We start from the raw sequence: 19,427 nt of genomic DNA on the forward strand, positions 1-19,427 counted from the left end.
ACGCCGACGCTCTCATGCATCCGCACGCCGACGCTCTCATGCATCCGCACGCCGACGCTCTCATGCATCCGCACGCCGACGCTCTCATGCATCCGCGCGCCGACGCTCTCATGCATCCGCGCGCCGACGCTCTCATGCATCCGCGCGCCGACGCTCTCATTCATCCGCACGCTGACGCGCTCATGCATCCGCACGCTGACGCTCTCATGCATCCGCACGCCGACGCTCTCATGCATCCGCACGCCGACGCTCTCATGCATCCGCGCGCCGACGCTCTCATGCATCCGCGCGCCGACGCTCTCATACATCCGCACGCCGACGCTCTCATACATCCGCACGCCGACGCGCTCATACATCCGCACGCTGACGCGCTCATGCATCCGCACGCTGACGCGCTCATGCATCCGCGCGCTGACGCTCTCATTCATCCGCACGCTGACGCGCTCATGCATCCGCACGCCGACGCTCTCATGCATCCGCACGCCGACGCTCTCATGCATCCGCACGCCGACGCTCTCATGCATCCACATCCGCGCGCTGACGCTCTCAGACGTCCGCGCGCTGACGCTCTCAGACGTCCGCGCGCTGACGCTCTCAGACGTCCGCGCGCTGACGCTCTCAGACGTCCGCGCGCTGACGCTCTCAGACGTCCGCGCGCTGACGCTCTCAGACGTCCGCGCGCTGACGCTCTCAGACGTCCGCGCGCTGACGCTCTCGACGTCCGCACGCTGACGCTCTCGACGTCCGCACGCTGACGCTCTCATACGTCCGCACGCTGACGCTCTCATACTGCCGCACGCTGACGCTCTCATACTGCCGCACGCTGACGCTCTCATACTGCCGCACGCTGACGCTCTCATACTGCCGCACGCTGACGCTCTCATACTGCCGCACGCTGACGCTCTCATACTGCCGCACGCTGGTGCACTTATACATCCGTACTCTGACGCAATCATACATCCGCATATACCTATACCCATATATGCACACAGCCGTACATTTATACACACACACACATATAATAAGAATTTACTTACCGATAATTCTATTTCTCGGAGTCCGTAGTGGATGCTGGGGTTCCTGAAAGGACCAGGGGGAATAGCGGCTCCGCAGGAGACAGGGCACAAAAAGTAAACCTTTAGGATCAGGTGGTGTGCACTGGCTCCTCCCCCTATGACCCTCCTCCAAGCCAGTTAGGTACTGTGCCCGGACGAGCGTACACAATAAGGGAGGAATTTTGAATCCCGGGTAAGACTCATACCAGCCACACCAATCACACCGTACAACTTGTGATCTAAACCCAGTTACAGTATGATAACAGCGGAGCCTCTGAAAAGATGGCTCACAACAATAATAACCCGATTTTTGTAACTATGTACAAGTATTGCAGATAATCCGCACTTGGGATGGGCGCCCAGCATCCACTACGGACTCCGAGAAATAGAATTATCGGTAAGTAAATTCTTATTTTCTCTATCGTCCTAGTGGATGCTGGGGTTCCTGAAAGGACCATGGGGATTATACCAAAGCTCCCAAACGGGCGGGAGAGTGCGGATGACTCTGCAGCACCGAATGAGAGAACTCCAGGTCCTCTTTTGCCAGGATATCAAATTTGTAGAATTTTACAAACGTGTTCTCCCCTGACCACGTATCTGCTCGGCAGAGTTGTAATGCCGAGACCTCTCGGGCAGCCGCCCAAGATGAGCCCACCTTCCTTGTGGAATGGGCCTTAACCGATTTAGACTGTGGCAGGCCTGCCTCAGAATGTGCAAGTTGAATTGTGTTACAAATCCAACGAGCAATCGACTGCTTAGAAGCAGGCGCACCCAACTTGTTGGGTGCATACAGTATAAACAGCGAGTCAGATTTTCTGACTCCAGCTGTCCTGGAACATATTTTCAGGGCCCTGACAACTTCTAGCAACTTGGAGTCCTCCAAGTCCCTAGTAGGTGCAAGGCACCACAATAAGCTGGTTCAGGTGAAACACTGACACCACCTTAGGGAGAGAACTGGGGACGAGTCCGCAGCTCTGCCCTGTCCGAATGGACAAACAGATATGGGCTTTTTTGAGAAAAAACCACCAATTTGACACTCGCCTGGTCCAGGCCAGGGCCAAGAGCATGGTCACTTTTTATGTGAGATGCTTCAAATCCACATATTTGACTGGTTTTAAACCCATGTGATTTGAGGAATCCCAGAACTACGTTGAGATCCCACAGTGCCACTGGAGGCACAAAAAAGGGGTTTGTATATGCAATACTCCCTTGACAAACTTCTGGACTTCAGGAACTGAAGCCAATTCTTTCTGGAAGAAAATTTACAGGGCCGAATTTGAACCTTAATGGACCCCAATTTGAGGCCCATAGACACTCCTGTTTGCAGGAAATGCAGGAAACGACCGAGTTGAAATTTCTTTGTGGGGCCTTCCTGGCCTCACACCACGCAACATATTTTCGCCACACGTGGTGATAATGTTGTGCGGTCACCTCCTTTCTGGCTTTGACCAGGGTAGGAATGACCTCTTCCGGAATGCCTTTTTTCCTTTAGGATCCGGCTTTCCATCGCCATGCCGACAAACGCAGCTGCGGTAAGTCTTGGAACAGACATGGTACTTGCTGAAGCAAGTCCCTTCTTAGCGGCAGAGGCCATAAGACCTCTGTAAGCATCTCTTGAAGTTCCGGGTACCAAGTCCTTCTTGGCCAATCCGGAGCCATGAGTATAGTTCTTACTCCTCTACGTCTTATAATTCTCAGCACCTTAGGTATGAGAAGCAGAGGAGGGAACACATACACCGACTGGTACACCCACGGTGTTACCAGAAACGTCCACATCTATTGCCTGAGAGTCTCTTGACCTGGCGCAATACCTGTCCCATTTTTTGTTCAGACGGGACGCCATCATGTCCACCTTTGGTATTTCCCAACGGTTTACAATCATGTGGAAAAAACTTCTCAATGAAGTTTCCACTCTCCCGGGTGGAGGTCGTGCTGAGGAAGTCTGCTTCCCAGTTTCCATTCCCGGGATGAAAAACTGCTGACAGTGTTATCACATGATTTTCCGCCCAGCGAAAAGTCCTTGCAGTTTCTGCCATTGCCCTCCTGCTTCTTGTGTCGCCCTGTCTGTTTACGTGGGCGACTGCCGTGATGTTTTTCCCACTGGATCAATACCGGCTGACCTTGAAGCAGAGGTCTTGCTAAGCTTAGAGCATTATAAATTTACCCTTAGCTCCAGTATATTTATGTGGAGAAAAGTCTCCATACTTGATCACACTCCCTGGAAATTTTTTCCTTGTGTGACTGCTCCCCAGCCTCTCAGGCTGGGCTCCGTGGTTACCAGCATCCAATCCTGAATGCCGAATCTGCGGCCCTCTAGAAGATGAGCACTCTATAACCACCACAGGAGAGACACCCTTGTCCTTGGATATTGGGTTATCCGCTGATGCATCTGAAGATGCGATCCGGACCATTTTTCCAGCAGATCCCACTGAAAAGTTCTTACGTGAAATCTGCCGAATGGAATTGCTTCGTAGGAAGCCACCATTTTTACCAGGACCCTTGTGCAATGATGCACTGTTTTTAGGAGGTTCCTGACTTGTTCGGAAAACTCCCTGGCTTTCTCTTCCGGGAGAAACACCTTTTTCTGGACTGTGTCCAGAATCATCCCTAGGCACAGCAGACGTGTCGTCGGGATCAGCTGCGATTTTGGAATATTTAGAATCCACCCGTGCTGATTGTAGCAGTATCCGAGATAGTGCTACTCCGACCTCCAACTGTTCCCTGGACTATGCCCCTATCAGGAGATCGTCCAAGTAAGGGATAATTTAAGACGCCTTTTCTTCGAAGAAGAATCATCATTTCGGCCATTACCTTGGTAAAGACCCCGGGGTGCCGTGGACAATCCAAACGGCAGCGTCTGAAACTGATAGTGACAGTTCTGCACCACGAACCTGAGGTACCCTTAGTGAGAAGGGCAAATTTGGGACATAGAGGTAAGCATCCCTGATGTCCCGGGACACTATATAGTCCCCTTCTTCCTGGTTCGTTATCACTGCTCTGAGTGACTTCATCTTAATTTGAACCTTTGTAAGTGTTCAAAAAAAATTTTTAGAATAAGTCTCACCTCGCCTTCTGGCTTCAGTACCACAATATAGTGTGGAATAATACCCCTTTTCTGTAGTAGGAGGGGTAATTTAATTATCACCTGCTGGGAATACAGCTTGTGAATTTTTTCCCATACTACCTCCTTGTCGGAGGGAGACTTGGTAAAGCAGACTTCAGGAGCCTGCAAAGGGGAAACGTCTCGACATTCCCATCTGTACCCCCGGGATACTACTTGTAGGATCCAGGGGTCCTGTATGGTCTCAGCGTCATGCTGAGAACTTGTCAGACGCGGTGGAACGCTTCTGTTCCTGGGAATGGGCTGCCTGCTGCAGTCTTCTTCCCTTTCCTCTATCCCTGGGCAGATATGATCTTATAGGGACGAGAGGACTGAGGCTGAAAAGACGGTGTCTTTTTCTGCAGAGATGTGACTTAGGGTAAAAAACGGTGGATTTTCCAGCAGTTGCCGTGACCACCAGGTCCGATGGACCGACCCCAAACAAGTCCTCTTCCTTTATACGGCCATACTGTGCCGTTTGGAATCTGCATCACCTGACCACTGTCGTGTCCATAACATCTTCTGGCAGTTATGGACATCGCGTTTATTCATGATGCCAGAGTGCAAATATCCCTCTGTGCATCTCGCATATATAGAAATGCTCTATAGTCAATAAAATACTGTCCCTGTCAAGGGTATCAATATTTTTAGTCAGGGAATCCGACCAAGCCACCCTAGCTCTGCACATCCAGGCTGAGGCGATCGCTGGCCGCAGTATAACACCAGTATGTGTGTATATACTTTTTATTATATTTTCCAGCCTTGTCAGCTGGTCCTTGAGGACGGCCCTATCTATAGACGGTACCGCCACTTGTTTTGATAAGCGTGTGAGCGCCTTATCCACCTTAAGGGGTGTTTCCCAACGCGCCCTAACTTCTGGCGGGAAAGGGTATACCGCCCATAATTTTCTATCGGGGGGAACCCACGCATCATGGTGCATTGGCCGGGAAACGAACCCGGGCCTCCCGCGTGGCAGGCGAGAATTCTACCTTCACACACTTTATTTAATTTATCTGATTCAGGAAAAACTATGGTAGTTTTTTCACATCCCACATAATACCCTCTTTTGTGGTACTTGTAGTATCAGAAATACGTAACACCTCCTTCATTGCCTTTAACGTGTGGCCCTAATAAGGAATACGTTTGTTTATTCACCGTCGACACTGAATTCAGTGTCCCTGTCTGTGTCTGTGTCGACCGACTAAAGTAAACGGCGTTTTAAAAACCCTTGACGGTGTTTTTGAGACGTCTGGACCGTACTAATTGTTTGTCGGCCGTCTCATGTCGTCAACCGACTTTGCAGCGTGTTGACATTATCACGTAATTTCCTAAATAAGCCATCCATTCCGGTGTCGACTCCCTAGAGAGTGACATCACCATTACAGGCAATTGCTCCGCCTCCACGCCAATATCGTCCTCATACATGTCGACACACACGTACCGACACACAGCAGACACACAGGGAATGCTCTATACGAAGACAGGACCCACTAGCCCTTTGGGGAGACAGAGGGAGAGTCTGCCAGCACACACCAAAAAGCGCTATATATGACAGGGATAGCCTTATGATTAAGTGCTCCCTTATAGCTGCTTTTATATTAATATATATATATATATATATATAGCCATTTATTTTGCCCCCCCTCTCTGTTATACCCTGTTTCTGTAGTGCAGTGCAGGGGAGAGACCTGGGAGCCTTCCTGACCAGCGGAGCTGTGACAGAAAATGGCGCCGTGTGCTGAGGAGATAGGCCCCGCCCCTTTTCCGGCGGGCTCGTCTCCCGCTATTTAGTACATTTAGGCAGGGGTAAATATCTCCATATAGCCTCTGGGGCTATATGTGAGGTATTTTTAGCCTTTTTAAAGGTTTTCATTTGCCTCCCAGGGCGCCCCCCCCCAGCGCCCTGCACCCTCAGTGACTGCCGTGTGAAGTGTGCTGAGAGGAAAATGGCGCACAGCTGCAGTGCTGTGCGCTACCTTAAGAAGACTGCAGGAGTCTTCAGCCGCCGATTCTGGACCTCTTCTTGCTTCAGCATCTGTGAGGGGGCCGGCGGCGTGGCTCCGGTGACCATCCAGGCTGTACCTGTGATCGTCCCTCTGGAGCTTCATGTCCAGTAGCCAAGAAGCCAATCCATCCTGCACGCAGGTGAGTTCACTTCTTCTCCCCTCTGTCCCTCGTTGCAGTGATCCTGTTGCCAGCAGGAATCACTGTAAAATAAAAAACCTAAGCTAAACTCTCTAAGCAGCTCTTTATGAGAGCCACCTAGAATTGCACCCTTCTCGGCCGGGCACAAAATCTAACTGGCTTGGAGGAGGGTCATAGGGGGAGGAGCCAGTGCACACCACCTGATCCTAAAGCTTTACTTTTTGTGCCCTGTCTCCTGCGGAGCCGCTATTCCCCCTGGTCCTTTCAGGAACCCCAGCATCCACTAGGACGATAGAGAAATATATATATATATACACACACACACACACAGCTGTACAAATATACAGTCACACACTTATACACACAGCCACACACTTATACCCATATATGCACACAGCCACACACTTATACACATATATACACACAGCCACACACTTATACCCATATATGCACACAGCCACACACCTATACACACAGCCACACACCTATACCCATATATACACACAGCCACACACTTATACACATATATATACACACAGCCACACACTTATACACATATATACTCACAGCCACACACTTATACACATATATACTCACAGCCACACACTTATACACATATATACTCACAGCCACACACTTATACATACATGTTCACTTATAGATGGTGCCTCCCTTACCTTAACACATGACAATTACATGGCAGCATATCACAATGTCCAGTATTGCAGCTCAGAGCCATTCCTCCCCTCAGTTTCCCACATTGCAGGAAGGCAGCAGTGACCCGTGTAGCCACGCCCCCTGATCGGACTCCTCTGTAGTTTCACTTTCAGCTGTGCTGACACTGACAGTAGTATGCCGTGCTGCTCTGCAGGCCCTAGGATTTCCCCATGTCCTAGGTAGTTGCCTATAGCTAGGGCCAGGACTCTGGAGCATATGACGAGCGCTGACAGTGGGCATGTGTCCTGTGCCTCCTGCCCGGCACTCGCACCATAGTAACCCACCCACACCCAAAATACTGTCATCAGCAGGGGGCGGTACAGGTGGCCGGTGCCCTCCCGGCTCTTGGAGCACATGAGTGTCAGGTAGAGGAGGAGCATAGAGCGGGAGATAGGGTCACAGAGGATCCTTAGTAGCTGCTGGTAACCTCCGATTCTCATGCCCCCGCAGGTAGTGGAAGCCAGTCACTGCAGATCCAGCGGGTTACACAGATCAGGCTACCCGCCGGCGAACTGCAGTCTTTGCACCGGTCCCAGCGAGCGCATGAATCACTAGTGCACAGCGCTGCTGGGAGCCTCGTCCAGGAACACTCTGCCGAGGTTGTCACTGCTGAGAGGCAATCGTGATGGGGACAGGCAGGGGCGACTAGCTGCCCGCTCTGTCTTCCTGTCACATGTCCTGTGCTGCTGCTACTGTGTGGCAGCTTCAGGTGTAACAGGGCGGCCGGCCAGGCAGCAATGTACACAGTCACATAGAGTAGAAGAGCACATTTGAATTTGCCGCCCCATCTGGCATTGCGGCACACACATGAATAAATTAAGTGACGTCATCCAAACTGCCTGGCCACGCTCACAGCACAATACGGATGTAATATATTTCTCTATCGTCCTAAGTGGATGCTGGGGTTCCTGAAAGGACCATGGGGAATAGCGGCTCCGCAGGAGACAGGGCACAAAAAAGTAAAGCTTTTACCAGATCAGGTGGTGTGCACTGGCTCCTCCCCCTATGACCCTCCTCCAGACTCCAGTTAGATTTTGTGCCCGAACGAGAAGGGTGCAATCTAGGTGGCTCTCCTAAAGAGCTGCTTAGAGAAAGTTTAGCTTAGGTTTTTTACTTTACAGTGAGTCCTGCTGGCAACAGGATCACTGCAACGAGGGACTTAGGGGAGAAGTAGTGAACTCACCTGCGTGCAGAGTGGATTTGCTGCTTGGCTACTGGACACTAGCTCCAGAGGGACGATCACAGGTACAGCCTGGATGGTCACCGGAGCCGCGCCGCCGGCCCCCTTGCAGACGCTGAAGAGAGAAGAGGTCCAAAATCGGCGGCTGAAGACTCCTGAGTCTTCATAAAGGTAGCGCACAGCACTGCAGCTGTGCGCCATTTTCCTCTCAGCACACTTCACACAACAGTCACTGAGGGTGCAGAGCGCTGGGGGGGGCGCTCTGAGAGGCAAATAAAAACCTTATTAGAGGCAAAAAATACCTCACATATAGCCCACAGAGGCTATATGGAGATATTTAACCCCTGCCTAACTTCAAAAATAGCGGGAGACGAGCCCGCCGAAAAAGGGGCGGGGCCTATCTCCTCAGCACACAGCGCCATTTTCTCTCACAGAAAAGCTGGAGAGAAGGCTCCCAGGCTCTCCCCTGCACTGCACTACAGAAACAGGGTTAAAACAGAGAGGGGGGGCACTGATTTTGGCGATATTGTATATATATATAAAAGATGCTATAAGGGAGAAACACTTATATAAGGTTGTCCCTATATAATTATAGCGTTTTTGGTGTGTGCTGGCAGACTCTCCCTCTGTCTCCCCAAAGGGCTAGTGGGTCCTGTCCTCTGTCAGAGCATTCCCGGTGTGTGTGCTGTGTGTCGGTACGTGTGTGTCGACATGTATGAGGACGATGTTGGTGAGGAGGCGGAGAAATTGCCTGTAATGGTGATGTCACTCTCTAGGGAGTCGACACCGGAATGGATGGCTTATTTAGAGAATTACGTGAGAATGTCAACACGCTGCAAGGTCGGTTGACGACATGAGACGGCCGACAATCTATTAGGACCGGTCCAGGCGTCTCAGAAACACCGTCAGGGGTTTTAAAAACGCCCATTTACCTCAGTCGGTCGACACAGACACAGACACGGACACTGAATACAGTGTCGACGGTGAATAAACAAACGTATTTCTCATTAGGGCCACACGTTAAGGGCAATGAAGGAGGTGTTACGTGTTTCTGATACTACAAGTACCACAAGAAAGGGTATTATGTGGGAGTGAAAAAACTACCTGTAGTTTTTCCTGAATCAGATAAAATAAAATGAAGTGTGTGATGATGCGTAGGGTTACCCCGATAGCAAATATTGGCGTTATACCCTTTCCCGCCAGAAATTAGGGTACGTTGGGAAACACCCCTTAGGGTGATAAGGCGCTCACACGCTTATCAAGTGGCGTTACCGTCTCCAGATACGGCCGCCCTCAAGGAGCCAGCTGATAGGAAGCTGGAAAAATATCCTAAAAAGTATATACACACATACGGTGGTTATACTGCGACCAGCGATCGCCATCAGCCTGGAGATGCAGTGCTGGGTTGGCTTGGTCGGATTCCCTGACTGAAAATATTTTATTCACGTAGAGCATTTAATAGGATGCATTCTATATATATGTATGTGAGATGCACAGAGGGATATTTGCTCTCTGGCATCAAGATAAGTGCGTTGTCCATATCTCCCAGAAGATGTCAGGGACACGACAGTGGTCAGGTGATACAGATCCCATACGGCAGATGGAAGTATTGCTGTATAAAGGGAAGGAGTTATTTGGGGGTCGGTCCATCGGACCTGGGGACCACAGCAACAGCTGGGAAATCCAACCTTTTTTACCCCAAGTTACATCTCAGCTAAAAAAGACACCGTCTTTTCAGCCTCAATCTTTCCTTTCCCATGAGGGCATGCAGGCAAAAGGCCAGTCATATCTGCCCAGACATAGAGGTAAGGGAAGTAGACTGCAGCAGGCAGCCCTTTCCCAGGAAAAGAAGCCCTCCACCGCGTCTGCCAAGTCCTCAGCATGACGCTGGGGCCGTGCAAGCGGACTCAAGGTGGGGGGGTAGTCTCAAGAGTCTCAGGGCGCAGTGGGATCACTCGCAAGTTGACCCCTAGATCGTACGAGTATTATCCCAGGGGTAAAGATTGGAGAGTCGAGACATCTTCTCCTCGCAGGTTCCTGAAGTCTGCTTTACCAACGGCTCCCTCCGACAGGGAGGCAGCATTGGAAACAATTCACAAGCTGTATATCCAGCAGGTGATAATCAAAGTACCCCTCCTACGACAAGGAAAAGGGTATTATTTTTCCACACTATATTGTGGTACTGAAGCCAGACGGCTTGGTGACACATAGTCTAAATCTAAAATGTTTGAACACTTACATAAAAGGTTCAAATCGAGATAAAGTCACTCAGAGCAGTGATAGCGAACCGGAAAAAAGGGGACTATATGGTGTCCCTGGACATCAAGGATTACCTCCATGTCCAAATTTTGTCCTTCTCATCAAGGGTACCTCTGGTTCGTGGTACAGAACTGTCAATATCAGTTTCAGACGATGCCGTTTGAATTATCCACGGCACCCCGGGCCTTTTTACCAAGGTAATGGCCGAAAAGATGTTTCTTCAAAGAAAAAAGGCATCTAAATTATCCCTTACTTGCACGACCTAAAAAGGGCAAGTTCCAGAGAACAGTTGGAGGTCGGAAGAGCACTATCTAAAGTAGTTCTTCGACGGCACGACTGGATTCTAAATATTCCAAGAATCGCAGCTGTTTTCCGACGATACGTCTGCTGTTCCTAGGGATGATTCTGGACACGGTTCAGAAAAAGGTTTTTCTTCCCGAGGAAAAAGCCAAGGAGTTATCCGACCTGTCAGGAACCTCCTAAAACCAGGAAAGGTGTCTGTACATCAATGCACAAGAGTCCTGGGAAAAATGGTGGTTTTTTACGAAGCAATTCCATTCGGCAGATTCCATGCAAGAATTTTCCAAAGGGATCTGTTGGACAAATGGTCAGGGTCGCATCCTCAGATGCACCTGCGAATAACCCTGTCGCCAAGGACAAGGGTATATCTTCTGTGGTGGTTGCAAAAGGCTCATCTATTGGAGGGCCGCAGATTCGGCATACAGGATTTGATCCTGGTGACCACGGACGCCAGCCTGAGAGGTTGGGGAGCAGTCACACAAGGAAGAAACTTCCAGGGGGTATGGACGAACCTGGAAAAGTCTCTTCACATAAACATTCTGGTACTAAGAGCAATCTAAAATGCTCTAAGCCAGGCGGAACCACTCCTGCAAGGAAAACCGGTGTTGATTCAGTCGGACAACATCACGGCGGTCGCCCATGTAAACAGACAGGGCGGCACAAGAAGCAGGAGTGCAATGGCAGAAGCTGCCAAGATTCTTCGCTGGGCGGAGAATCACGTAATAGCACTGTCAGCAGTGTTCTTCCCGGGCGTGGACAACTGGGAAGCAGACTTCCTCAGCAGACACGATATTCACCCGGGAGAGGGGGGTCTTCATCCAGAAGTCTTCCACATGCTAATAAACTGTTGGGAAAGACCAATGGTAGACATGATGGCGTCTCGCCTCAACAAGAAACTGGACAAGTATTGCGCCAGGTCAAGAGATCCACAGGCAATAGCTGTGGACGCACTGGTAACACCTTGGGTGTACAAATCAGTATATGTGTTTCCTCCTCTGCCTCTCATACCAAAGGTATTGAAGATTATACGGTGAAGAGGAGTAAGAACAATACTAGTGGCTCCGGATTGGCCAAGAAGGACTTGGTACCCGGAACTTCAAGAGTTGGTCACGGACGACCCGTGCCCTCTACTTCTGAGAAGGGACCTGCTACAACAGGGTCCCTGTCTCTTTCAAGACTTACCGCGGCTGCGTTTGACGGCATGGCGTTTGAACGCCAGATCCTAAAAGGGAAAGGCATTCCAGAAGAAGTCATTCCTACCTTGATTAAGGCAAGGAAGGAAGTCACCGCGAAACATTATCACCGCATTTGGCGAAAATATGTCGCGTGGTGCGAGGATCGGAGTGTTCCGACGGAGGAATTTCAACTGGGTCGTTTCCTACATTTCCTACAATCAGGATTGTCTATGGGTCTCAAATTGAGATCTATTAAGGTTCAAATTTCGGCCCTGTCAATATTCTTCCAAAAAGAATTGGCCTCAGTTCCTGAGGTACAGACTTTTGTTAAAGGAGTACTGCATATACAGCCTCCTGTGGTGCCTCCGGTGGCACCGTGGGATCTAAATGTAGTTTTAGATTTCCTCAAATCCCATTGGTTTGAACCATTGAAAAAGGTGGATTTTAAATATCTCACATGGAAAGTGACTATGTTACTGGCCCTGGCTTCCGCCAGGTAAGTATCTGAATTGGCGGCTTTATCTTATAAAAGCCCTTATCTAATCTTCCATTCGGATAGGGCAGAACTGAGGACTCGTCCGCATTTTCTCCCTAAGGTGGTATCAGCGTTTCACCTGAACCAACCTATTGTGGTGCCTGCGGCCACTGGCGACTTGGAGGACTCCAAGTTGTTGGACGTTGTCAGAGCCTTAAAAATATACATTTCAAGGACGGCTGAAGTCAGAAAATCTGACTCGCTGTTGATACTATATGCACCCAACAAGTTGGGTGCCCCTGCTTCTAAGCAGACGATTGCTCGTTGGATTTGTAACACAATTCAACTTGCTCATTCTGTGGCAGGCCTGCCACAGCCTAAATCTGTTAAGGCCCATTCCACAAGGAAGGTGGGCTCATCTTGGGCGGCTGCCCAAGGGGTCTCGGCATTACAATTCTGCCGAGCAGCTACGTGGTCGGGGGAAAACACGTTTGTAAAATTCTACAAATTTGATACCCTGGCAAAAGAGGACTTGGAATTCTCTCATTCGGTGCTGCAGAGTCATCCGCACTCTCCCGCCCGTTTGGGAGCTTTGGTATAATCCCCATGGTCCTTTCAGGAACCCCAGCATCCACTTAGGACGATAGAGAAAATAAGAATTTACTTACCGATAATTCTATTTCTCGGAGTCCGTAGTGGATGCTGGGCGCCCATCCCAAGTGCGGATTATCTGCAATACTGTACATAGTTATTGTTAACAAATTCGGGTTATATTGTTAAGGAGCCATCTTTAAGAGGCTCTTTCTGTTATCATACTGTTAACTGGGTTTAGATCACAAGTTGTACGGTGTGATTGGTGTGGCTGGTATGAGTCTTACCCGGGATTCAAATTGCCTCCCTTATTGTGTACGCTCGTCCGGGCACAGTACCTAACTGGAGTCTGGAGGAGGGTCATAGGGGGAGGAGCCAGTGCACACCACCTGATCTGGTAAAAGCTTTACTTTTTTGTGCCCTGTCTCCTGCGGAGCCGCTATTCCCCATGGTCCTTTCAGGAACCCCAGCATCCACTACGGACTCCGAGAAATAGAATTATCGGTAAGTAAATTCTTATTTTTTACTGACACGACACCATAGCTAAAAAAAGACTCAGACAGCATCCACTCAGTCCCAAAACACCCCCCAATCATTTTGTATAATACATATAGATCTAATTATTTTTATAATCACAAAATAAATTGGCTATGTGAGGAGTGATCAGCCATATTGCTCCACTCAAGTGAAGCTACTCTCTGTACACCCCCTGCTGGCGGCCACTGCGCAGGCGCAACAAATTGAAAAGCCCTATCTTTAAAATGGGGCATATTTTACTTAATTAAAAAAAAAACTATAACTTTCTCAAAAACCACAACCCCAAAAGGCACTACACTGGGACATACTCTGTCTAATAAAACAAACCCCAAGTCTTTCTTTGTCCTCTACCCTGAGTTATGCCTTCCCAAAAATCTCCTCATTCACTCTATAGGAAAACGTTGTCAATTAGCCATACAGGAAGTTGCAGAAAAAAACTGACAGTTGGAACTTTAGGTTACTCCCAATTCCTCAGTTTTTATTATTTTGCCCTGAAATTTGGCATGCAGCACCGGGTGACGATTCTACGCGTCCATGCCAAATTTCAGCTCAGTACGTCTAATCACGTTTGAGGTGTAGCCCCTCAAACACCATGCCCCCATCTCTGAAGTTCCCTATGGGAGAATTCCGTTTGTTCGATTCAGCCTTAATATAAGGGCACGACCGTGCCCTTATAATATACAGACAGTACATACACACACTTTCTCTCACCTTTTTTCCATCCACTTACAGACAGTATCACAGGCTGGTTGGAGGGAAGGGATCTGCCTCAGCTTGGGGATCCCGTTAGCCCCGCCCCTTTTCGTTCGTGTAACCCCGCCCCTTTTAGTCCGTGTAGCTCCGCCCACCTTCCATCCGCTCATCATGCCTCTGTAGGGAAGGAGGGAGGGCTTTAAACGGACGGCGCTGCTGCCTGTCAGTTTGCATTTGCAGGCGGCAGCAGCAGGGGGTCAGGCCAGGCTCAGGGCAGCGCAGCACAGGAATGCAGAGCAGGAAGGCGCCTCTCCAATCAGGCGCCTACCTGCTTTGCGTCCCTTTGCTGAGCGGGTAGCGCCGGGCCTGAGGTGCACCAAGGTCGCTGGATGGCTAAGCTAAGCGACACAAGTGGCCGACACAAACACCTGGCTCATCTAGGAGTGGCATTGCAGTGTCAGGCAGGATGGCACTTCAAAAAAATAGTCCCCAAACAGCACATGATGCAAAGAAAAAAAGAGTTGCAATGAGGTAGCTGTGTGACTAAGCTAAGCGACCCAAGTGGCCGACACAAACACCTGGCCCATCTAGGAGTGGCACTGCAGTGTCAGACAGGATGGCACCTCAAAAAAATAGTCCCCAAACAGCACATGATGCAAAGAAAAAAAGAGGTGCACCAAGGTCGCTGGATGGCTAAGCTAAGCGACACAAGTGGCCGACACAAACACCTGGCCCATCTAGGAGTGGCACTGCAGTGTCAGGCAGGATGGCACTTCAAAAAAATAGTCCCCAAACAGCACATGATGCAAATAAAAATGAACATGCACACTTTAACAAACCCATCATATCAGCAACAGGGTCTGCCACACGACTGTGACTGAAATGACTGGTTGGTTTGGGCCCCCACCAAAAAAGAAGCAATCAATCTCTCCTTGCACAAACTGGCTCTACAGAGGCAAGATGTCCACCTCCTCCTCATCGTCCGATTCCTCACCCCTTTCACTGTGTACATCCCCCTCCTCACAGATTATTAATTCGTCCCCACTGGAATCCACCATCTCAGGTCCCTGTGTACTTTCTGGAGGAAATTGCTGCTGGTGAATGTCTCCACGGAGGAATTGATTATAATTCATTTTGATGAACATCATCTTCTCCACATTTTCTGGAAGTAACCTTGTACGCCGATTGCTGACAAGGTGAGCGGCTGCACTAAACACTCTTTCGGAGTACACACTGGAGGGGGGGCAACTTAGGTAAAATAAAGCCAGTTTGTGCAAGGGCCTCCAAATTGCCTCTTTTTCTTGCCAGTATACGTGCCTACTTGGATGCGGTCACTCATATAATACTCCACCATTCTTTCAATGGTGACAGAATCATATGCAGTGACAGTAGACGACATGTCAGTAATCGTTGGCAGGTCCTTCAGTCCGGACCAGATGTCAGCACTCGCTCCAGACTGCCCTGCATCACCGCCAGCGGGTGGGCTCGGAATTCTTAGCCTTTTCCTCGCAGCCCCAGTTGCGGAAGAATGTGAAGGAGGAGCTGTTGACGGGTCACGTTCCGCTTGACTTGAAAATTTTCTCACCAGCAAGTCTTTGAACCTCTGCAGACTTGTGTCTGCCGGAAAGAGAGATACAACGTAGGTTTTAAATCTAGGATCGAGCACGATGGCCAAAATGTAGTGCTCTGATTTCAACAGATTGACCACCCGTGAATCCTGGTTAAGCGAATGAAGGGCTCCATCCACAAGTCCCACATGCCTAGCGGAATCGCTCTGTTTTAGCTCCTCCTTCAATGTCTCCAGCTTCTTCTGCAAAAGCATGATGAGGGGAATGACCTGACTCAGGCTGGCAGTGTCTGAACTGACTTCACGTGTGGCAAGTTCAAAGGGTTGCAGAACCTTGCACAATGTTGAAATCATTCTCCACTGCGCTTGAGTCAGGTGCATTCCCCCTCCTTTGCCTATATCGTAGGCAGATGTATAGGCTTGAATGGCCTTTTGCTGCTCCTCCATCCTCTGAAGCATATAGAGGGTTGACTTCCACCTCGTTACCACCTCTTGCTTCAGATGATGGCAGGGCAGGTTCAGGACTGTTTGCTGGTGCTCCAGTCTTTGGCACACGGTGGCTGAATGCCGAAAGTGTCCCGCAATTCTTCGGGCCACCGACAGCATCTCTTGCACGCCCCTGTCGTTTTTTAAATAATTGTGCACCACCAAATGAATTGTATGTGCAAAACATGGGACGTGCTGGAATTTGCCCAGATGTAATGCACGCACAATGGCCCTCATTCCGAGTTGTTCGCTCGCAAGCTGCTTTTAGCAGCTTTGCACACGCTAAGCCGCCGCCTACTTGGAGTGAATCTTAGCTTATCAAAATAGCGAACGAAAGATTCACAATATTGCGAAAAGACTTCTCTGTGCAGTTTCTGAGTAGCTCCACACTTACTCGGCATCTGCGATCAGTTCAGTCAGTTTCGTTCCTGGTTTGACGTCACAAACACACCCAGCGTTCGCCCAGACACTCCCCCGTTTCTTCAGACACTCCCGCGTTTTTCCCAGAAACGGTAGCGTTTTTTCACACACTCCCATAAAACGGCCAGTTTCCGCCCAGAAACACCCACTTCCTGTCAATCACATTACGATCACCAGAACGAAGAAAAAACCTCATAATGCCGTGAGTAAAATTCCTAACTGCATTGCAAATTTACTTGGCGCAGTCGCACTGCGGACATTGCGCATGCGCATTAGCGACTAATCGCTCTGTTGCGAAAAAAAAATAACTAGCGAACAACTCGGAATGACCACCAATATTGGTGGCGTTGTCCGATGTCACAAATCCCCAGGAGAGTCCAATTGGGGTAAGCCATTCTGCGATGATGTTCCTCAGTTTCCGTAAGAGGTTGTCAGCTGTGTGCCTCTTATGGAAAGCGGTGATACAAAGCGTAGCCTGCCTAGGAACGAGTTGGTGTTTGCGAGAGGCTGCTACTGGTGCCGCCGCTGCTGTTCTTGCTGCGGGAGGCAATACATCTGCCCAGTGGGCTGTCACAGTCATATAGTCCTGAGTCTGCCCTGCTCCACTTGTCCACATGTCCGTGGTTAAGTGGACATTGGGTACAACTGCATTTTTTAGGACACTGGTGACTCTTTTTCTGACGTCTGTATTCATTTTCGGTATCGCCTGCCTAGAGAAATGGAACCTAAATGGTATTTGGTACCGGGGACACAGTACCTCAATCAAGTCTCTTGTTCCCTGTGAATTAACGGTGGATACCGGAAACACGTTTCTCACCACCCAGGCTGCCAAGGCCTGAGTTATCCGCTTTGCAGCAGGATGACTGCTGTGATATTTCATCTTCCTCGCAAAGGACTGTTGGACAGTCAATTGCTTACTGGAAGAAGTACAAGTGGTCTTCCGACTTCCCCTCTGGGATGACGATCGACTCCCAGCAGCAACAACAGCAGCGACAGCAGCAGTAGGCGTTACACTCAAGGATGCATCGGAGGAATCCCAGGCAGGAGAGGACTCGTCAGACTTGACAGTGACATGGCCTGCAGGACTATTGGCTTTCCTGTCTAAGGAGGAAATTGACACTGAGGGAGTTGGTGGTGTGGTTTGCAGGAGCTTGGTTACAAGAGGAAGGGATTTAGTGGTCAGTGGACTGCTTCCGCTGTCACCAAAAGTTTTTGAACTTGTCACTGACTTCTGATGAATGCGGTCCAGGCTATTGACGTATAAGGGAGGATGTTCCTAGGTGGTTAACGTCCTTACCCCTACTTATTACAGCTTGACAAAGGCAACACACGGCTTGACACCAGTTGTCCGCATTTCTGTTGAAATAATTCCACACCGAAGAGGTGATTTTTTTTGTATTTTGACCAGGCATGTCAATGGCCATATTCGTCCCACGGACAACAGGTGTCTCCCCGGGTGCCTGACTTAAACAAACCACCTCACCATCAGAATCCTCCTTGTCAATTTCCTCCCCAGTGCCAGCAACACCCATATCCTCATCCTGGTGTACTTCAACATTGACATCTTCAATTTGACTATCAGGAACTGGACTGCGGGTGCTCCTTCCAGCACTTGCAGGGAGCGTGCAAATGGTGGAAGGCGCAACCTCTTCCCGTCCAGTGTTGGGAAGGTCAGGCATCGCAACCGACACAATTGGACTCTCCTTGGGGATTTGTGATTTAGAAGAACGCACAGTTCTTTGCTGTGCTTTTGCCATCTTAACTCTTTTAAGTTTTCTAGCAGGAGGATGAGTGCTTCCATCCTCAGGTGAAGCTGAACCACTAGCCTTGAACATAGGCCAGGGCCTCAGCCGTTCCTTGCCACTCCGTGTCGTAAATGGCACATTGGCAAGTTTACGCTTCTCCTCAGACGATTTTGATTTAGATTTTTTGGTCATTTTACTGAGCTTTATTTTTTTGGATTTTACATGCTCTCTACTATGACATTGGGCATCGGCCTTGGCAGACGACGTTGATGGCATTTCATCGTCTCGGCCATGACTAGTGGCAGCAGCTTCAGCACGAGGTGGAAGTGGATCTTAATCTTTCCCTATTTTACCCTCCACATTTTTGTTCTCCATTTTTTTATGTGTGGAATTATATGCCAGTAATATATCAATAGCAATGGCCTACTATTATATATACTGCGCACAACTGAAATGCACCACACGTATGGATGGATAGTATACTTGACGACACAGAGGTAGGTAGAGCAGTGGCCTACTGTACCGTACTGCTATATGTTATATACTGGTGGACATCAAACTGTGCAAAACTGAAATGCACCACAGGTATGGATGGATAGTATACTTGACGACACAGAGGTAGGTAGAGCAGTGGCCTACTGTACCGTACTGCTATATATTATATACTGGTGGACAGCAAACTGTGCAAAACTGAAATGCACCACAGGTATGGATGGATAGTATACTTGACGACACAGAGGTAGGTAGAGCAGTGGCCTACTGTACCGTACTGCTGTATAGTATATACTGGTGGTCAGCAAACTGTGCAAAACTGAAATGCACCACAGGTATGGATGGATAGTATACTTGACGACACAGAGGTAGGTAGAGCAGTGGCCTACTGTACCTTACTGCTATATATTATATACTGATGGTCAGCAAACTGTGCAAAACTGAAATGCACCACAGGTATGGATGTATAGTATACTTGACGACACAGAGG

The 19,427-nt window shown here is 49.4% G+C and overlaps 1 protein-coding gene and 1 long non-coding RNA gene across 7 annotated transcripts in view; one reads left to right on the forward strand and one right to left on the reverse strand.

Moving 5' to 3' along the window:
* Positions 1 to 7,838, reverse strand: part of LOC134944828 (uncharacterized) — a 92,388-nt gene extending 84,550 nt beyond the window's left edge. For both annotated transcript variants that reach the window (XR_010181961.1, XR_010181960.1), the window contains exon 1: positions 6,978 to 7,838. This is a non-coding gene — a long non-coding RNA (uncharacterized LOC134944828). The remainder of the gene's footprint in view (positions 1 to 6,977) is intronic.
* The window catches only part of THSD7B (thrombospondin type 1 domain containing 7B), a 1,210,507-nt gene that overhangs the window by 566,207 nt on the left and 624,873 nt on the right, over positions 1 to 19,427 (forward strand). The window lies entirely within an intron of this gene.

Source organism: Pseudophryne corroboree, chromosome 7 (genome assembly GCF_028390025.1).
Source record: "Pseudophryne corroboree isolate aPseCor3 chromosome 7, aPseCor3.hap2, whole genome shotgun sequence".
NCBI classification, from domain to species: domain Eukaryota; kingdom Metazoa; phylum Chordata; class Amphibia; order Anura; family Myobatrachidae; genus Pseudophryne; species Pseudophryne corroboree.